This window comes from Lepidochelys kempii, chromosome 1 (assembly GCF_965140285.1).
Source record: "Lepidochelys kempii isolate rLepKem1 chromosome 1, rLepKem1.hap1, whole genome shotgun sequence".
NCBI classification, from domain to species: Eukaryota; Metazoa; Chordata; order Testudines; family Cheloniidae; genus Lepidochelys; species Lepidochelys kempii.
Window position 1 is genome coordinate 153,665,423 of NC_136380.1, and position 16,439 is coordinate 153,681,861.

The 16,439-nt window shown below is 51.5% G+C and overlaps 2 protein-coding genes across 8 annotated transcripts in view; one reads left to right on the forward strand and one right to left on the reverse strand.

Moving 5' to 3' along the window:
• Positions 1-6,001, reverse strand: part of BCOR (BCL6 corepressor) — a 68,029-nt gene extending 62,028 nt beyond the window's left edge. For all 7 annotated transcript variants that reach the window (XM_073358437.2, XM_073358372.2, XM_073358444.2 and 4 more), the window contains exon 1: positions 5,478-6,001. The gene's annotated coding sequence lies outside the window, so the exon portion shown is untranslated. The remainder of the gene's footprint in view (positions 1-5,477) is intronic.
• The window catches only part of USP9X (ubiquitin specific peptidase 9 X-linked), a 654,895-nt gene that overhangs the window by 10,624 nt on the left and 627,832 nt on the right, over positions 1-16,439 (forward strand). The gene's annotated exons all lie outside the window — the stretch shown is intronic.

A 16,439-nucleotide genomic window follows, 5' to 3' on the forward strand; every position in this document is an offset into this window, starting at 1 on the left:
TATGGCAATTACCATCTAAAAGCTCGCCCAGCCCCAGGTCAATGTAAATTGATCATTGTCCGCCTTCCACAAAATAACACCAGGAGTCTGTGGTGCATAATGAGATTATACTGGAAACTGTCTTTCAGATCACAAATTATATTTTATGCTGTCAGGGTCTTCTCCAAGCGGACTTCCTTGCATGCCTAATCACAGGGCACCAAATCTATTAACGTATAAAGGTAAATTTCATACAGAAAAATAGCACCAAAATAAGCCCTACATCATCTTAGTATGCTAGTTTGCTATTTCTAAATATATATGTGGGCAGGTAGTAATGAAAGAATATTAACTTGTCCCACTGGTAAAAAATAGTTTGAAAAATCTTAATACTAGTTGAAGGTTGTTTTGTTGTCCGGCAAAAAGAAAAAATAGAAGCGCCTCCTGCAAATTAACAGAACTTCTCTCAGGGAAATATTTTCTGTGAGCTGGTGGCCTTCTTGCTTTCTGTCCCTAACTAGTCAACTCATCCATTAAAAGGTGCTACACATGACAGAGAAACTCTTGTGAAACATTCATTAACTTCTGCTTGAAAGATCGTTCGAGCTAAAGGTTCAAGTCCTGACAGCCGAACAGGTCTGAGGGAAAGGTCGATTCAGAGTAATACTCCATATCAGCCTCTTCGGTGAAAGGACACAAGGATTACATGTAGCCAGTGCTGCTCACGGACAAGGGAACTCCCCCTGTCTGCAGATGAGGCCTCCTCTGCCTCTCATTATACACACAGGGCGAGAGCTTTTCGATGTAGTTAAAAGGGGTTAGTCTGGCTCGCTGGAAGGAATCTACTTGATCTCTGAGTGGTTAGATTACTGCAAAAAGCAAGAAGCATAACATTCATTCTAGCTACCATTCATTTTTAAACAACATCAGTTTAAGGAGGAAGTATTAAGCCTGCTGTTCCTATCCTGTGCACTGCTGTTCAAAGGCCCACACTAAAATGTGCTATAGATGTAGACGTAAGAGACAGTATCACATGTCATCCGTGTAATGAAGTGTATTGCACTATCCAAGTCCTACAAACAGATAGCTGAGTGGCCTTTTGTGTACATCAGCCAACATTAAAAGGCTTGAGTAAAACAGGAATTAACTCCCTTGTCAATGGAATTACAATATTTTACACCCCCACTACCAGGAGCAAGATGAGGCCTTTAGACTGAATTAGTCCTTTAACCACTCAATTTTCAAAGTCTTATGGTTCTTTGGAAGACAAAAAAGTCACAGATTTTCATTCCTATAATTTAGACTTTAGTGTGGGGATTGTTTAATTTTTTAAATGGCAGCCTTACATTTTTTATGTCCACAAATTACGGACCAATGTGATTTAAACCTTGTGTATTGTTTTTCAGTCCTAGGACTAACCAAAATTCTCCATCAGTGATTCTACCGAATCCTCTAAACACTAGCTTAGAATGGCTATGAACCGTCCTGATTTTTTAAAAAGCCCCTGTTTATGAAGAAAGTGAACTGTTTTGGGTAGGGTTGTTATGAAATTTGCCAAATCGCAAGGCGTCTATAGATGAGGATTTCATCCTGGTACTGAAGGATAGGGACTCAGTGTGCACAGCACTCTAGCCTGTGTCCACCAGGCTAGTACAGACCCCAGAAATATATTATTAACCACTCAGTACACTGCAGTTTGGGCCCTCAGTTCTCATATGTTAAGTACTTCTTTAACATTAGAATAACCTCAGAAGAGATCTGTGTGGTTTATTACGAGGTTATTTCAGTTCAGTCTCCAGATTCTTGGCTTGGTTTTCATGGGCTCTTTTTGTGGTGGTGGGCGGAGGGGAGGGGAGGGGAGAAGAAGGAAATTCTGTAGGGTCTATTGGTACTCGTCTCTATTAGATATGCAACCAATCTACCGTTTCCGGTGTTCCTTCTATCTAATTAAAGATGTATTTAGATGTGAAGTGTAAATAAACGCTGAGCTGCCTGCTGCCCTGGCTCCGCGCTGACTCCTCGGGAATATTTCCAATAAGGCTGGAGCGCCCTGAGCCAGGGCTCAAACAAAGAGGAATGAGGATGGTCTGCGCTGCAGGCAAATCCAACACAAACCAGCTTTTATCTACGGCTCTGGAGCCTTAACTCCTTTTAATCTGCACCGCATAGGCTTACACAACACGGTCGCCTGTATTCCACTGACAACGTCTTATTACAAAAGGAAAACCCATACGCTACTCAAAGTAACCCAAACAGGAACGCAAGCCTTAGTCCCTGTTTGCCTTTTCGGGCCACGAGGTATGACCCTCCCTGTGAAGTCCGCTGTGCTTCAAAACAACCTGAGGTAGGTTTGCCTGCCTTTCCGTGTATACATTAAACAAACCGAGGGCATCCCGTGCTATAAAACAAAGTCGACTCCCTCCCCACCCCCAGGTCATTAGGGCTCCGGGGTGGGAGGGGAGAAGTTGATCCGATCTGAAAAGCTCTCGCGGAAACTCGCTTTCCTTTCGGTATTCGCCCGGAGTGGTTGTGAATCTCCGTTGTGGGTTTTCCATCGTGACCCGGGGGAGGGGGGCGGAGAGAAGAGATGGGGAAACACGAACTGCGTGCTCCGCTCGCTCGCTTGCTCTCTCGCGGGGCCCCTTGCACGCCAGGCTCAGCCTTTGTGCGCCCCTCTGTGTTTGTCTGGCCCCGCACCAATCTGACACGGGGTTAACGCGCTCCTCAGAGTTTCTAAACAGAGGAAACTTCTGGGAACGAAATAATCTGGCACTCGCCTCGTAAACTCTTTTCCTGTTGTGGGAAACAGCTCTTAAAATGCAATTAGATGCATGGGGTAAGCCCACGATCCACAGCGCTGCCCCTTTTCCCTCCGGGCTCCTTCCAATCGCTTCTCGGGTTCTTTTAACTACTCCAGCCATCTAGATTTTCCTCATCTTTAAGGGTTAACAAAAAATACCGCCGTGACCTTTTCCTCTCGGTCCCCCCACTCTCCCTTTCAGGCTCCGGTTCTTGAGCTCGCAGGGAGCCTGAACGGCTGTCTAGACCGATCTATCACAGACGGACAAACAATACCAGGAGAAGCCCTTTCCCGGTCCCTCAGCCTCCGCCACTCACCTTAGAAATGGCGAAGGAAATAAAGAAACAGTGTCCGCAACATAATCCTTCACTGTACATGTGTAGCCTTCAAAACAGCCCACCTTCATGCCTGACAAATAGGATTTTGTCTGCTCTTTTAGCGTTTGCTACGATACACACTTTTTCTATTCCACGACCATAACACTTAGCTCAAAGTGCCAGGGCCTTCCCCGCCCTTCGAGAAAGACAGGGTCAGTGTGGAAGGCAGAACAAGAACAACCCCCTCCCCCAGTGAACAAACCTATTAACCTGAAAATTTAAATGTTTCTTAATCACGCTCTTTCACACCCATCTATAGTCAACTGAAGTGTTGCTCTGTCTCTAGCTCTCCCTAAGAGTTGCGTATTCAAGAGGGACGGTACTAGAGGTGGAGGTCCAATCCTGCAAAAAGCTGGGAAATAGCTAATGAGCTGTGCAACTCATTGATCCAGAGCATACTCTCAGTCACATATTTGTGACAGCAATTCAAAGAGCGGAACTGCAACCCCTGCCTGAACGCCCCCCGCCCCCATACACCCGCCTTCCTAATCCCCCCAAAAGCAGTTAAGGTGCCCGTTGCCTTGTCTTCCTCTCAGAAAAACTGACGGCTTCCACTTAAAAACTGAAAGGAAAATTAATCCGTGTGTACAAATGCAATTGCACCGAATCCTAGACAAATATATAAGCACCAACGTCTCAGTGAAGAAGCTACATTAATGGACTCGCGTGACAGAAGCAGCCAGACACGATTCTCCAAGGTTAACAGAATGTAAATGTTCTGCGATTGGGGGTGGGGGGAATGCAATTCTGTTGGCAAAGCTGAATTAAACACCCAGTAACAATTGATTTCGGTGTCTGGTGTCTGTTTCCAACGCCACGGCAAGAAATACTCAAGACTGTACTTAACACCACCTTATGGAGAGGTTTCCTCCTTTTTATCTTTGTTCCCAGATCGTACTAGTACGGTCGGCTACACAGCCCTTTGCCAATCCCCACTTTATAGGGAGCGATGACCTCTTCACCACGGAAAAGTTAATAAAGCCTTGAAACAACCAGGCTTCGCTACCACATTGTAGGCGGGCTAGGCTCTTTTCGTTTTTAATACAAAACACGAATGCAAAGCTGCAGGCTCCGAGGAGCAGATGAAAGCAATGAGCGGACTTTCTGCAAAAGATTCATTAGAAGAAATTAATGCTGCAACAAGCTCTGAGGCGAGACCATTAAACACAATCCCACAGTTCGTCAGTGTTACACCAGTCATTGGTTCCCCCCTCCCCTCCTCCCGCCCGCCCGCAACCTCGGATCCTACACACATCGCGGAAAGAAGAAAGGAAGGAAGAGAGAGAGAGAAAAAAAAAGAGGAACGTGAAACCTTCGCAAATATCGCCCCCGGACTCGCCTCACGAACATCAAATACATGCCCCATATGCTGCGCAGACCAGCCTCAGAGTTGGCGAGGGCTTGCAGAAAATAGACCTGTCTGTCCTTCCCTGATCAGCCTTTGATAGCAAGTTCCTATCGTCCCTGTAGTTTTTTTTTCCACTAAAAACTAGATTTAAAATGAATAAACTTCTACATCAGACCGGACCCCATACCAGCAATGATCTTTGAATGGGTAACCACGGTGACTGGCTCTCTTTCCTCCCCCCCGCCGCCCCCAGCTTCAAAGAACAAAAACCCCTTTGCATTCGCAAATCAACGAGAAAACCTCACGCAGCAGCTCCTTTAAAAACAGCGTTAAAAGTCCACCCTTTACCTGGCCCTGGAACAACCAGCGCCTGAAAGCCCCAGCCTCTTCCCCATGAATGTGGCTCTTCTCGCTTGGGCTTCTCCACCAGATGCACTGGCGTGGAGGGGAAGCCGAGTACGTGCCCTCCCTCTCCCCTGATTTAAAAGTGTCCCCCACCCCCTTCCCTTGGGAGCAAGCCGTGGCGGCTGCCAGAGGTGGGGCTTTCACAGCCCTTTCCAGATCGGAAAGCGAGACACGACGGGAACCCCCCACCTCCTCTTTCCTGCTGGGGCGCAGACAGAGCGCGACCGGCAGCTTCCCCTTTGCTTACCCCACCCTGCCTCCCCGGGGGCATCTTTACCAGCCAACTGCCGACAAACTTCCTCTCCGCGGCACCCACGCCCGCGAGGCTCGCCCCAGGAGGCCCCACCGCCCCCAGGCGGCCAGCGACGGCTACCTGCCACCCCCTCGCCCCGCTGGGCTCGCCCATTTCAGCCCTTTGGGCCCCGCCACACAGCGAGCCCTCGCCCCACGTCCCCCAGGGGAGCGCTAGGGCGGGCCGGGCCGCTCCCCAGAGCCCCGCCGCCCCGCCGGCCGCGGGGAAGGGACGCTCCGGACTCCGCGCAGCAGCGAGGTTTCGCGCAGCACTGACCTTGTGCTCCGGCAGGGAGAGCAGCAGCGCCGAGTGCGGCCGCCCGGGTCCCGGGGCTGTAGTCCCCTCCTCTCCCCGGAAGGGAAGCTCGGGCTGGGTGGATGCAAAAAGTTTGCTGCTCCCCTCCCCCTCTCTCGGGGCGTGTGTCCGCGCTGCGGCGCTGGGCGGGGGCGCTCCGTGCCGCGCGGGGGGCAGCAGCAGAGGCTGGCGGGGCAGGTGGCCGCGGCGAGGGCTACGCTGCTGCTGCTGCCTGGGCTCCGCAGCCCGCCAGGCTCACTCGGGCTGCGGGCGCTGGGCTGGCAGCGCCATGTTGCTGGCTGCTCCGGGCTGAGTGTCCCCTGCCGGCGCCGGCTGCCCTCCTACATCGCGCTCCCGCCGCGGGGCCGGCGTCTCCAGTGGCCTGGCCGCGGCTTTGTGTGTGTGGCTGGGGATTTAATCCCCCTCCGCCGGGAAAGCCGCTCTTCCTCCCCTTGCCGCTGGGAGCCCGGGCTCCGTGTGCTGCACGCCGCGCTCCCCTCACATCCCCCCCCTTCCTCCTCCTCCTCCTCCTCCTCCTCCAGCCGCCGCCCCCGCCTCCCCCCAGCGGGCGGGCGCTGCGCTGAGGGAGCCGCCGCCAGCAGCAGCAGCGCCGCCGCCGCGCTCTCCCGGAGCAAGTTACCCCCCGCCCGCGTTTCCCTTCCGAGCCTTTTCTCGTCCCTTAATTGATTCTCTCCCTGCCCCCGGCCGGCCGCACCTCGGGGCTGGCTCCCCCTTCCCGTCCCGTCCCGTCGGGCGGGCGGCCCCGCGGCCCCGCTCCCCCCGCCCCAAAGCTGAGGGCGTCCCGGGGAGACTCCGCGCTCTCCTCAGCCAGCAGCGGCTGAGGGGAAAGTGTCTCCCCCGCCCGCTGCTCCCCTGCTCGCTACCCAGAAGGCCAGTGGAGAACCGCAATTACCATAAAGCTCCGCTCACTCCGCTCCGCCAAGCTGTCAAAGCCCGGCGGCGGCGGCGGCGGCAGCAGCTCGCTCAGCCAGACAGCCCGCCGGACGCCGCTCAGCCCCAGCACGCTGCCGCCGGGGAGCGCCCGGCCCGACCCGACCCGGCCCTGCTCCTGCTCCGCGCGCGCTTCCCGGGCTCAGCCCCGCTCCCGCTCCCGCGCGTGGCGTGGGCTCTCGGGCCCTGTCTGAGCAGCCGCCGGCTCGCCGGTCTGCCTCCATCCGCTCGCAGCAGCCCCCTTCCCGAGGGGCTGTGTTGGGGCGGGGGGGAAGCTCTTTATTCCCCCTTGCCAGTCTTACTCCGAATCGCCCCCGCTTGCTCAGGTGAGGGGACTCCCCCTCCCCCGCCGGCGAAGCGCTCTCTTTCTTCCGCCCCTCAGCCCCACCCGCAGCACCCCTTCCCCAGCTGGAAGTGCCCCTTTGTTCCCTCCCGCTCGCTCTCCTTGGCACTCCCGAAGTACACGGTTTCCTTATCAAGCCCGCCGCTGCCCCATCAGACTCTCCATTCTCAGTCACACGCCCCCCCCCCCGGCTTTCCCGGCCCTCCCCAGCTTTTCCGTCCCAAGTGCTTTCCCCACCTCCCCCCACGCCACAACATAGGCCCTTTTTAAATTCTCATTGACAATCGTTCTCCAGTGGAAGATTGCCTTTATCCCCTCCCTCTCCAAAACACACTTTCTACTTCGCTCCCCCCCCCCGCCCCCTTCCCGTACTGCGTCCCTCGCCCGGCAGCCCTTGCCCCAAAAATGTCTTTCTCCACATCGCAACGCTCAGCTTCTCCTTCTCATCACACGCACCCCTCCACTGGACTGCTCTACTTCTCCCCACATTTCCCCTCTGATCCCTTTTTTTAAAAAGCACCGTATCTCAACGGCTTCCCTTTCGGCGTGGAAACGCCACTCTGATTATAAATCTGTTGCCTGATCCAAGTCGGAGACTCCTTAACACATTTTCATGGCGTGTGAATTGTTTGGAAATAGTGGGGTGGGGTGGCGCTTGGAGAACGCAGTTCTCCTTCCTGGATTTTCTACTGCTGATTTAAGATTTCTGCATAGGTTTTGGAGCCCTTTAATCGCTGGGTTGGTGGTTATCTACTGCATCTATTTACTTTGGCAGCGCAGCTTTTGGCTCAGGCAGCTCAGCTGGTAAATTTCATGTTCTTAACGCCCGATTTGACAGATACTCATACATTTGGTTGCTCTGCGTTAGCGGTATAGGTATACAAAGTGCTCCGTCATTTTTCATAGTGTTAGTAGCTGAAATTAACAGCAGAAGAGAGACTACAGCATAACCCTACCCCCATTTAAGGATGCTGAGGGGGAAATCCTGCTCGCTTTACTCACACAAGTAATCTTTGGATCCCGATACCGGTCCCATAGAAGTGACTTGGAGTTTTGCCATTGCATCTAATGGGAGCAGAAGCGGGCCTTTATTAGTACTGTTCTTTGTTAATTCTGTCCAGATAGAGCACGGTTAACGTAGGCAATTTAACCCATTGTATTTTTCATCTCTACGTGGAGGATTCAGTGTGAGAAATTGAATAACGTGTTCACCTTAGTACTTTTACAAACCCTTAATCTTGACTAAAAAAGGCGTCTATTCAATAGGGGGAACAAAAGGTATTGGTTCATAAAGATGTATTTTGTAATGACAGGAGTGACTTGTCTTTAAAGGTGGAAAAACAGAAGTTCCCTAAAGAAGACTGGACTAAAAAACAACTGAAGTCGTGAATCTTAGAAACCAACAGCGTTTTACCAGGCAGATAAAAAATTAAAAAGTTCTGACAATAGAGTTGGTATTCTGTGAGATTTTATTCATACTGTTTTAGCTTTCCACGGTATGTGTCTATTTAAAAATATCGTCCCTTTCAAAGCAGAAGTGAAATATCAACTGTTTGAAACCCGAAACTCTAGACACACAACTGAATTGCCTTGCCTTCAAGCCTCTAAAAACAGCTGATGCAAATGAAATGGGATTTTTAAGCAGTAGGTAGATATCTAGGCTTAAGAAAAGAGTTGCAAGTGCCTTAGGCATATACTGAGCATCTGAGATGTTTTCCACTGTGATGATACCAAGGGTTCACATTCAAACACTGAAAAAAGTTTCTATATTTTATTCCAGGTTTATTGGGTTTACATCTGAAAACTATCACACAGGTTTTTTAATCTCGGATAACAAGCAGAAGGACACCTGGCCTATTACCTTGTAAAGCGATTTTTTTTTTATAAAGACGTTTTAGGGCTAGACATTAAAAGTTATTAGACTGAACATACGTGAGTTACAGACACAGAGCTGGAGGAAAGGCCTCTGGTATTTTTGTTCCCCTGGGGAAAAACCTAATTAAATTGCTTTTTTTTTTTTTTTACTTGAAAGGTAGAACTATAGGTTCCCCTCTCCTTGTGGGTAAAGTCTGCAATTGGATTGAGTTAATTCTCTGTAAAAAAATATTTTCTTCTTTACATTTCCTGATTCACAGTGTATATGAAAGCTGCATGTTGTAATGAAACAGTCACCCCGTCCCTAGTTTAAAAAGGGCCCTGTTTCACACGTATTTTTAGAACTATTCCTGTTCAAATTATCTTGAGAAAAGACCAAACTGATCACTCTTTTATTTTTTAAAACTACTTTCTTTAACTTTGTTCGTTGTTCGGAGGAACAGAAACGTGTTTGTTCTTCTGTCTGCTTTATTGTTGTTTTCACGTCCCAAAGCTTTGCAATTGGAGAGTGGCAGATGTGATCCACACTTCCCTGTGAAGCCATTGGAGCTGCAGTTCAATCCCTCAACCGGGTTGGCTCGGTTCTTCTGAACGCACAGGGCTGCATTTCCTTCAAGCCGATGAAGGCAACGCCTCGGTAAATTCAGAGCCTAGTGTTGCCTACAGACTATCAGGCCGCCTTCCCCCTCCCACGAGCCCTTAAGGGAGCTGACCCGGAGGTCAGGCCGCTGTACACTGCACTCAGTGAAGGAAGGATTTCAATGAAAGCTTAGAGAGAGCGCCGCCGTACACAGACGCTGGGGTCGTTGCGCTGATGTTTTTATAAAGTATGGTGAGAATGCGTTCACAAACACAACTGTTCCAATAACGTTAAGCACTTAACAACCTCGTAAAGACAAATCCATTGTTAACGGTAGAATGGGACTTCTAACATGAGGCCTTAAAAAGGAGGTTATTTCACTCCCTCTTTCATTTACCTGCCATTCCATGAATCACAATAGTACAAATAATACCTTATTCTGAAATTTGTGTGTACCTCCGTTATCACTCTTACTTCTAGACTAGAAGGTGACAGTTAAATCCCAGACCAGCCCTCAAAGAAAATCTTATGGCTAGTGCACTAGATTGGGACTTTAATCTTTGTGTGCCTCAGTTCTCCATCTGCAAAATGGTAATAATAATACTTCCCCACCTTACAGAGGTACTGTGGGATACATTAAATAATGCATTTGTGGTGCTCAGAAACTATGATGATTAGTGCCATGAAAAAGCCTACATATAACCGATCACTATCCTGAGCTTTGAATTGTCCTGCCAGTGTGTGTCTTAAACCAGACCTTTATCCTTGCAAATTGTAAGTCTGTTTTTAATGGACGTGGAGAAATCTGAATAACAAAGCAAGACAAGCTTCAGTCAGCCTTATGCAGGGTCTGTACAGTAGTTCTTTCAGGCCTGACACAATGCCAGCATATTGTTACAAAATCCTACAGACTCCCATTGAAATCAAAGTGAGTTTTCATATTACAACTCCTATAATTGTATTTTGTAGCACAGGGCAATTCTGTTCATATTAGATCCAGTTTTAGTTCCTTATGGCTACGGTCTGAGATTGTTTCCAAAGGGAAATGACCAAAATATTGCTTCACATCCTTCCCCCACTCAATAAAACAGTATCCGTGGTTTTGATATCTCCCAACTATGTTTTAAACCATCTTAACTAACAACAAAAGATTCAGTTTTATAATTTGTGTTCCAGGTTTAGGTCTGATTACTTGGTACCTCACAGTTAAAAACCCTGAATAATAACTATTATAATGGCAAAGTCTATGGCTTGTACAGATCAGCATCATTCAATAACCAAATAGGAAAAATATGTTTAGGTTTTATCAAAGTTGTGACACTCATCCGCATCAGAGAGAAAATTCAAAGTTGAGGCTGTTTTTCAGTCCTTAATTTATAATATTAAGGAAACAAACCCAGCAAAAGCTTTAAGGATAGTGTGTCAGCCTTGTTTGTCTGTTTCCTGGCTGTTTTTGGTACATGGCAGAAACCACACAAAATTGTAACAAACTAATTTAATAATTCCCACCTTCCTGAAATACTCTGTAGTCACCAGACTAGTACACTTATCCCTCCATTCTCTCTACTTAGGCAGTTTTATGTATCATGTACCTGATCAGCTCCTTGAATAGGTAAATTACATAAAGATACGTGCTTCCTGGACAAAGAAGGCTGTCCCTTCGAGTTCGTCTTTTGGGAAGCATATTGGGAAAACCATGATTAATATCTCCAAAACAAAACCATATATAGCGAGTGAACAGTAGCTACCTCTTGAAGTTTAATATTTCAGCCATTTTGATTGTTTGTTGGTTCAAAACACTAGAAATAGTTAGGGAAGGCACTGGTGAGCAAAGAGTAGCTTTTTCTGCTGGCACACTGGAGAGCAGAGTTGTGTTATCAGACTCTGCCTGTCACTTCTGGGGTGCCGGGGAAGCAGCAGCATGCCCATCCCCAGGGGGAGGGTTCGCCTCCCAGTGCTCTGACAACCAATCAAGGAGCGATGCTGACAGGTTCTGAAAGGACTACTGTCTGAAATCCTGTCCAGTTTTCCTAGCAGGAAGATGCAGCTGCGAAGCAGGGGGCTGAAGGGAGGCGGGGGAGGAGAATTCTTAAAGGGAATAAAAAATAGAATACACTATTTTGGTTTTACAGCCCTTTTTATACTCTAGGTCGCAACGCAATGATCTAAATATTGGTAGCATACACGGACTGTGCATGCAGACACTGAAACTACTACGGAGAGAATCTGAGCTGTGAACAGAGCAATTCAATCTCTGTGCGCCCTAATCGCTTGCTAAATTCGTGTTTAAATTAAAGCCCTTTGCGTCTGAGTCTGCAGCTAATTTTTGCAGTTGATTTATAAACCCTCCATGATGGGGTTTTATACTGAAAACACTGATCAGACCCTTCAGGATGTACCAGGCATCTCTGTAATGCGCAATACACAGCGCCTGGAATCCCAGCCATTAGCGGCCTGCATGTGACACAGACAAACGACCAAATATCCACCAAGCTCCAGAGTTTAAATATCATACAATGGAAGGGGGAAACGCCATTATTTTAAAGCGTGTTTTTGCAGACACTAGCTTATATGTTAATAATTTGATACAATCGGTGAATCACCTCCAGCTACCTTATTTTAAAGGGGGAGTAAAGCCATGAGCTAATCCTGTTTCTGAAGAGCCAGTACAATTCTGCTATTGGTTTGATAAACAGGGATTTTATTCTATCTATTTTAGAGGTGACTGTAAGTTCATACTTTAGAATTAAACGTGAAAACGACAGAATGTACCAATGACTCGTCCTTGTGGGCTGACTGGTATTAAGTGACTGGATTTTCAGTTCAGCTGCAAGCCCAGCAGCAGCGGTTTTCCTAACTTGAATGCACACGTTTGAGATGGATATGTGCAGCCTTAAAGCACGGCGGAGGGAAAGCATAGGAGGGTTTCTGTGTTTGTACAGAGAACATCTCCAAATTTTTAAACATAATTATTTTCATGGAAGACACCGAGAGATTCCTTAGTCCTGTACTTAACACTTCGCAGTGTTTTTAGCAATTAAGGCAAGAGGGGGGTGGGTACAAAGATAAGCCACTTTTTTCGCCCTGCAAGTGTGAAAGATAAGATATCAGTAAGCTGGGGCAAAACGTCCGTTTACAACCTCCCCCCAGCGATTTGGATCTGTCACCTCTTATCTCTGAAATGTTCATTTCGAAAACAGCTTCAAAAAGCCAAAGGAAAATAAAAGTATTTTCAGTTTAAAAAAGGCATTCACAACCAAGTTCCCTTCCACCGGTTTCTATAACTAAAACAAAGCAGTAGCTCAGTCAGTAAAGGTTTTCTTCTAAATGTGGCTGTTGGAAGCCAGAATTATTCACGTAATTGATTAAATTAAATAAAACTAGGAATAATTAAGATTTACTGTGCATCAGAGCTTTTGTTCTCACTCACTACACTGAGCTACTAGCCAGGCTTTTATTTTAGTAGTTAGGGGACTTGTCTTTGTTTTACTAACCACTCACTGAGTTGAAACTAAACAGGTAGCTGTATCTGGGAGGGTCACATAACAGTGTCAACATATGGTGATTGTTAATATAAAATAAGAGCCTCTACTGACTTTTTACAGGCCTTTTTAGAGTTAAAAACGGGGGAAATGCCATAGGACTGGCTGCAGATTGAACTAGTGCAGAAGTAGATTTTTTAAAAAAAAAGTCGTTCACAAAAGAGAGGGCTTTCTCAGATTTATACATCTAGTTAAGTTCTACAATTTCACCCTATTTTATATGCTATCTGCTTCTCATTGGAGCTAAAAGAAGGCGGCTTCTTCCCATCCCCTGTTGTAGGCACATCCCCAGACACCGCGGTCTGGAATAGAAGTAAAAGGACATGCAGCCCCTTTCTCCAGCCGGACAGGCCCAGACACACAATTTCTCCAATGTAACTTTTGGAGACATTCAGCACCTCTGAACTCGGAAGACAGTGCGGAAAGACGCAGGATATACAGCCCCCACCACCAGACACATAGGCATAGGACAACCAGCCTGGAATATGAAGTGACACTCCTCTGAGCACAACCACCCCCATTCCATCTTTCCACCAGGACAGAATCGGGACATGTTTATCCCTTCACTCACCCCCTACGACCAGACTTTAAATCCAGGAAGAGCCAGGAATCTCCTCCACCTCATCCCCTTCCCACACATGCTGAGAAGAGGGCCCAGGCATGAAGACACCCTCTCCCACCACTCCAAGAAACCGAGGCCACAGGGCCTGGTCCTGCTGAGTCTCCGCCCTCGGCAGCTCCTCTTCACTTCTCTCCCTCCGGTCATGCCCCGCAGGGTGCAGCTCGCAAACCCTGGCTCAGCCTAGACAGACAGCGCAGCCCTCCGCCATAACACACCCTCCCCACACCCCGTCCCCTCCTAGTTGGGAGCGCACACACTGATGCACGCCGGGCCCGGCCGGCTTAGCAGCCCCGCCGAGGCAGTTGCTGAGGGCGCAGAGCTGATCTCCATGCGAGGAGAGGGGAGTTCCCTGAGGCCAGGCGCAGCCCCAGGCTCCTTCTCAGAAACCCGCCGCAGTTATTTTCTCGTAGCGAGTGGGTCAGCAGCTGATGACAAAAAACCACCTCGCTAAGCCCTAGCCCTAGGCGATTAGTCATCCCCAGAGTTCCCCTAAGTCACAGCAACTTGGCAAGCCCCCAAGCCCAGCCGTTAGCAGGGTCTGCGTCTCCTGGCTCCCCAGACACCCTCAGCTACTGAGTCTGGGGCGACTGCAACAGAGGATGTGGGGGGGGGCTCTCCGGGGGGCAGGAGGGGGTGTTGGGCTCCTTCCCAGGCGTTTCTCGCTCTCAAATGATTGCGAAGCGTTTTCTCTTCACAGTCACATCAGCAGCTAACGAAGCTCGGCGGCTGCAACCCACACGACTCTTGTTCCCTGCATTTATCCTTCAATAAAAGCCGGCTCCTTTATTAGAAACAGGAGACTTGTCTCCTACCCGCCCCTATCAAATCCCAACCGGCAAGGCGCAGCCGACACCTCCCCACCCCCTGACTCACACACACAGCCCCTGGCCAGGGGCAGCCCGCACTCCCCATCAACTCCCCAACCTGGGGCAGCCCACACTACCCCCATCAGGGCCAGCCAACCCTCCCCCCATCAAATCCCGACCACCAGGGCCAGCCAACCCTCCCCCATCAAGCCCTCCCCCGCAATCAGGGCCAGCCAACCCCCCCCCATCAACCCCCCCCCCCCGCAATCAGGGCCAGCCAACCCTCCCCCATCAAGCCCCCCCGCCCAGCAATCAGGGCCAGCCAACCCTCCCCCCATCAAATCCCGACCACCAGGGCCAGCCAACCCTCCCCCATCAAGCCCTCCCCCGCAATCAGGGCCAGCCAACCCCCCCCATCAACCCCCCCCTGCAATCAGGGCCAGCCAACCCTCCCCCATCAAGCCCCCCCGCCCAGCAATCAGGGCCAGCCAACCCTCTCCCCATCATATCCCGACCACCAGGATCAGCCATCCCTGCCCCCACCAAATCCCCCCTCACCAAGGGTAGTGGCTGCCCCCGTCTAATCCCCCCCTCACCAGACGCAACCCACACTACTTTCGTTCCCTGCATTTATCCTTCAATAAAAGTCCTTTCCTTTATTAGAAACAAGGAGCTGTCTCTCCCACCTCCTATCAAATACCCCTCGGCAGGCGCTATCAACACCCCCACACCACATCCCCCCTCACGCCCAGGCGCAGCCCTCCCCTCAGAAAAATTCCCCAGCATGAGCGGCAGCCGCCCCCCCCATCCCCCTTCACCAAGCGCAGCCAACACCTCCCTCCCCTTCTCTCTCGCTCTCAAATCCCCCATCACTAAGCGCAGCCAACCCAACCCCCTCCTTCCCCCGGCTCAGCCAACCACCCATCAAATCCCCCTCACCAGGCTCAGCCCCCCCCCCGCCCCGTTTAAATTCCCCACCCACCCCCAGGCAGCAGCAGGTCCGCGAGGCGGCCGCGCGCTTGGCTTGTGTGGGACTCGTCGGAGCCAGAGCAGAGCCGCCGCTGCCTGACCAGGCTTCCCGGGGCGAGCCAGTGTGCGGGGCGCCCGCGAGCTGCCTGCCCCTCCTCCCGCGCCCCGGGGAGAGCCGAGCCGGGCCGGGCCGGGCCGGGCCGGCGCGAGCTCCGTATGGCCCGGACTGCCGCGCCCGGCTCCAGCGGAGGCAGGTGATTCTGCCAAGCACAATGAGGGGTTTGAGCGCTGGATAATAAAGCGCTATTCAGGGGGCTGTGGGCTGCTGTGCCGGCTCAGGGGCGGTAGCTCTCGCCCGGAGAGGACCCCCCCCCCCCGCCCCACACACACACACACGGTCGGGCCCCAGAAGCGGAGAACTGGGAGCGCACCCCACCCTCGCCCCGCGAGGGAGGAGGCAGCAGCCGGAGCGGGGCCTCGGCTCCCCCTCCCCTAGGAGGGAGCGTAAAGCTCTAGGGTTGCAACGCCGGCTCCTCCTTTCCCTGCTGCCTGGCTGGCGGGCGGGCGGGGATCGCCCAGCTGCTTCCCCGCGATAAGGTGCAGGGTGTGAAAAGCGAGAGGAATCGGGCCTTGGCTCTCCGCCCCCGCTGTCGGAAGCGGTGACCGCGCAGCCCACCCCTGGGTACGGCAGGGCTAGGGCTCGCCCCCCGGGGCCAGCTGCGCAAAGCAGGGGGCGCGGAGCTCCGGCTCCAGGGGCGAGTGCCCACTCGCAGCAGCGCTGTGACACGCAGGGAGGTCGGGCCCGCAGCTGCCCCCCACCCCGGGGCCTGGCTGGCCGCGCTCAGGCTGGGGCAGGCGTTGTTTTGCGATCTGGCTTTGCAGCGAGAGGCTGCGCGCCGGGATCACGCGGAGGGAGGGGGGAGCGAGCTGCGGGCTGTGTGGGCGCGGGGCTGGGAGGGCGGCTCCGCCTGGCTGCCTGCTAATCGCACGTTTTCCGCTGCTAAAAAGAAACCGAGAGGCACCGTGGCCGAGCCGAGCGCTGGCTGTGTGGCTGTGCCAGGAAAAGATGGCGCTGTCTCCCCTCCCCCCCTCGCTCGGCTTCCTCTTCCTCCCCGCCAGGCCAGCTGAGCAGGGCAGGTTTCCGAGCCCCCTTGGTCGGCCGGACCCCACTAGCCTCCCAGCCGCGCGGCGCGTCCCCGCCTTTCCCAGCCCGGTATTGGCGGGTCCCCTTTTCTCTGCAAGGCTCGCCTTTGTCT